This window comes from Pteropus vampyrus, unplaced genomic scaffold (genome assembly GCF_000151845.1).
Source record: "Pteropus vampyrus isolate Shadow unplaced genomic scaffold, Pvam_2.0 Scaffold105, whole genome shotgun sequence".
Lineage (NCBI taxonomy): Eukaryota > Metazoa > Chordata > Mammalia > Chiroptera > Pteropodidae > Pteropus > Pteropus vampyrus.
This window is the reverse complement of record NW_011888886.1, coordinates 1,749,060-1,753,501: the sequence shown is the minus strand read 5'-3', so window position 1 is coordinate 1,753,501 and position 4,442 is coordinate 1,749,060. Positions and strand designations below refer to the sequence as shown.

Sequence of the window (4,442 nt, the reverse complement as noted above, 5' to 3'; positions counted from 1 at the left end):
TTTTTTTTTTTTTTTAAAGCGGTGGGAAAAACTGAGTCTCAGAAAGGTGTAGCAAGTTGTCAGGTTCACTTAGTGATAAATGTATGTCTTTTGGGTTTTTCTTCTTTTGAAGAGAATTGACTTTTCGTGTATGTTTGACCACTCAGGGTATAATTTGTTGCTTAACTTTAACTCTACTATTATTTAGATTTAATCGGTCAAGACCAATGAATAATTTCATAAAGAGCATGGTTTATTGTTCATTAGCCTACTGATCCTATAAATGTTACCATAACCACAGTACTAAATACTGGTTAGGGATGTGACATTTTCCGAAGGACAAAATATATAAGAGAATCCTGGCTTTTGGAGTACTCCATAGGTCACCCAAAATGATTTTAATTGAACTGTTATGAATTGCATAATTTAGGAAAGTTATGAGTCATGTGAGCTTAGTCAGGATGATATCTTGTTGAAGTTGCGGCTGGGGCGTATAAGTCTCACTTTGATTTCGAAAGTAGTTTCCCTTTGTATTACTTTTAGTAAATGAGGATGTAGTGGGCGGAAGGAAAATATATAGGTCACAGATGAGGGATGAAAGCTTGTATCTGAAATATATATTTAGAAATTTACCTTGAGGTTATTGGTGTGGGGATTCTCCACATTGCAATGCTCATTTCTCATTATTATTATTTTTTAGGTGAGGCAACCTTTGGTTGACCTCACAGATTGCAAGGACCTTGTCAGCTTATAGTCCCTTATTTTTTTTATTTTTTACGCCTACAGCACCTGGTCTTCTTAGGTGGTCTCCCATCCAAGTACTAACCAGGCCCAACCCTGCTTAGCTTCCGAGATCAAACAGGATTGGGCTTGTTCAGGGTAGTATGGCCGTAGTCACTTCTCATTATTGAGAGCACCATTTTGCTAAGTATTTTGACATCTGGCTTCCTCTTTTGATGTTAATTTTGCTTACAGGCTGCATTCCTTTGGAACTCAAACACGTAACCCTAACTGTTCCAAGGGAGTGTTAATGCAACTCTGCTTTATACAGTCAGATAAATTTTATTTCTAGGATAGAAGTTAAGCAGAGAGCCATGGTGGGGAAACTGAAGAAATCCTTTTGGCCTTTACAAGGTTTTCCAGAACCTTAAGCATAGGTGTCCTTCAAGGCCAAGTGTGGTTGACTTTGGAGTCTTCATTATCTTTATTTCTGAGAGATGGTGTTTCTAGTTGGAAGTATAATTTGAAGAAAGTATGAAAAAGATTGGTAGGGAAGGAGGGACCAGAATAGGTTTCACCGAGGTAAGGAAGTGAAATTAAGTGCTTTTTCGTATATCCCTTAACTTAATCCTGAAACCAACCAAAGAGATGGGTATTTTCCGCCACTTTTTACCATTAAAAGAAATTGTTTTTTTATCCTTTTAACATGAGTTGTAGGCTCTGACAAGTCTCATCTGCCTGGTTTCACTTACATTGGACTGTGTTCTAATAATATTCCTGACATAGACTTGTTCACCGAAGTTCCACACTCATGTATCCAGCTGCCCAGGTGATGCTTCCACCTTGGTGTTCACGGGCACTTCACATATGACATGTCCAAAATGACTTTTCTATTTGCTGGACTGAAGAATGAAAATTTTAGTCTGGGACTAGGCAGGGGTGCTGGAGACCGTGAAAGCAGTCTCATTGCCTAACCTGACTTTGCATCCCTCTCAGCTACAGAGCCTTATGGACCCATCCAGGTTTCTTCAGAGGTTCCATTGGGCTGTGCTGACTTTCATTTGGGCTTAGTTTCCATGTGACTGATCTTGCTGAAGAGTCTTGGCCTGGGTTAAGTCTCAGCCCTGGTGAAGAGCTCTTAATAGGGAATTATTTGCAGTTGCTCATCCTCCACTCTCCCTAATTGGTATACAGCCATAAAATCAAGTTTTTGGTGTCCAGGCTCTTGGGTCCGCTGTCTAGCAGAGATCAGTGCTCTCCTTTTCTCATCACCGAGTTCCAAGGAGGGCCTCACCCACGCCCAGGGCTTACTGCCCAGTAACGAGGCCAGGTCATCCCCTTGTTTTGCTTGTTTTGGGGAGTGCCGAAGAGCAGTCAGATTCGTGTGTCTTCTGCACAAGCAGAATAAGCACTTAACAGCAGTCCTGGCTTTATCTTTTCCACTCTGACACCTGAAGTAGGAGCATGACACTGATAGTGTCGTTTTGGGAGAACACTTTGTTTTCCGTGCAGCAGCTGTTGAGAGTGAGCAGAGAGCTGCAGGGGTTCTGCATCATACTTTCAAGTCGTATTCCACGAAATGGAATTTATTGCAAAGAAAAGAGGAATTAAGTAAAAAGTCCACAAATGTTCCCAGATGCTTCTCATACAATACTTCATTGTTTAAAAGTCAGTTTTATTTTTAAAATGTTGACTCTGGGCTCGATGAAAACAGTATGGGTATACTTTACGTCATGACACCAAAGTCAGCGGCCACAAGAGCTGATCCTGAGGACAAAACAATTTACGGATGAAAAGGGTGGGTGGAATGTTTATCACATCTTCTGTAGGCAACTCCACACCTACATCCAGAAAGCTGAAGGTCCAGCTTTTATTCTTGGAGAACAAATACAAGGGACAAAGTATCAACTGCTTTTTACCGCTGATGTCAGTGTTGAAAGTCATACAATAACAGATTTACTCTCCTCGCCTAAAATCACTGTATGACTTCTCAGTGACATAATTGCAAACATGGTGCAAAAGAGTCCTGTGTAAGTGACCAGTGTAATTGCAGACTGCATATAAGGAACAGGTAGTCTGGACTCCAGAATGCGTCAGCATCCCACTTTCCTCTTATATCAATCCCTCCTCCAAACCTGCTCCTATTAATCTCAGTGAAGTGGTACCACTGTATACTCAGGTACCCAAGCCAGAAACTTGGGGGTCTTTTTGTCACCTCCGCCTGGATTGCTCGGCTTATTAGCTGCTTTCCCAGACTCTAGTCTGTTTTCCTCCGCCCATTCTTCACACTGCAGTCCAGTGAAATTTCTCTAACAGCTGTGGCCCTTATCCGACGACCAAATCCTTGATTTAGGTCCATGGCTTCTAATGACCAGACCTCTGCCTTTCTCTCCAGTCTCACAACTCTTCACACCCTTTGTGCCGTTCTGCTCTCCAGTCTGAGCTCTTTCATTTCTCTGAGGAGTATTCCGATCTGTGTTTCTCATGGACCTCAGCATATGTTATGCCCTCTACTTAGAGCCTCCTCCTTTCGTTTCCCCTTTTCTTAGCTTCCTCCTCATACTTTTGGTTCTTAACTTCAGTGCTGTGTCCCTGGGAAAGCATCCTTGGCTCACTGGGCACGGCTCCTGCTCCGTCTTTCTCCAGCTTCCTCTTCCTTGGCGCTTGACGTACTTATAATAATTTTTACGTGGCGGTCTTTCCACCAATGTCAGCATCAGAAGTATATTTCTCTTTCTCTCCATTACATCCCTAGTGCCTGGAAAGTAGGAGGTTTTCAATAAATATTTATTGAATAAATGAATAGGTGAGGTCTGGGGGAAGGGAGAAGAACTAAGTACAGAATGTATATGCAAGAAAGGGGTGAGGGTGGAAAAGGTACAGAAGCAGTGAAGAAGGGTAGGGTCTCTAAGGACAACTAGATAGAGGAAGCCGAGTGACAGAAAGCGTGTGGCAGAGAACAGGGAGGGATGGGTAGGGGACCACCTATATAATATAGTACTCTAGTCTGACCTTTTGAGTTACGTTGTTTTCTAATTCGTGTTTGTAGCCAGCTGAAATGAGAAAAGCTCAGTAGTTTCAGGTGATTGCTGGAGTAATCTGTAGAAATGAAAGAAGGTGTTCTCATTCTAGAGAGTGCTGGACAGCCATCGTGGAGTTTTTAAAAATAATATGACCCTACACTGAGCTAAGATAGTTAAGTGGTTTATACTTAAGTTTATTGAGAGATTTGGGTATGGATAAAGGATACAATCTCTCGGGAGATGGGGAAATATAAATTCTGTTTTAAAAAAAGCTATAGAAAATTGAGACTACCAATGGTTGAAATTTGGGAAATGAAGTGCAATGAAATACTGAGTATCTGAGAGGTTATGGGACCAGTAGCAAGAGCAGGTCAGTTTGTTGGACAGGGGAGTGCTTTTACCATGTTGTTTGGAATGGTTCCAGGACATCCATTTTGAGATATCTAGTTATTAAAAGAGGATAGATTAAAATAGAAACATTGTTTTAAAGTGCTTTAGCAAGCTACATTTAAAAAGTACTCGTTATAGAGAAAGTGCACCTAAAGATAACCAGCAATGTTACTGTCTTGTTCTTCTTATTTTTTTCTAGATCTATTTTTTATTAATAGATAATCATGCAATTGAAGTTTTTTTAAATCCACCTTTGTTTAGTATTATAAGTATTTACTATGTTCTTAAAAACCCGTTAACAGCATTTTAAATGATTGTCAATTTTTTTTT

General features: G+C 40.7%; 1 protein-coding gene and 1 pseudogene across 1 annotated transcript in view; one reads left to right on the top strand and one right to left on the bottom strand.

The window, feature by feature from the left end:
* The window catches only part of ADAM17 (ADAM metallopeptidase domain 17), a 39,664-nt gene that overhangs the window by 2,154 nt on the left and 33,068 nt on the right, over positions 1–4,442 (top strand). The gene's annotated exons all lie outside the window — the stretch shown is intronic.
* On the bottom strand, positions 757–875 carry LOC111743000 (annotated as a pseudogene).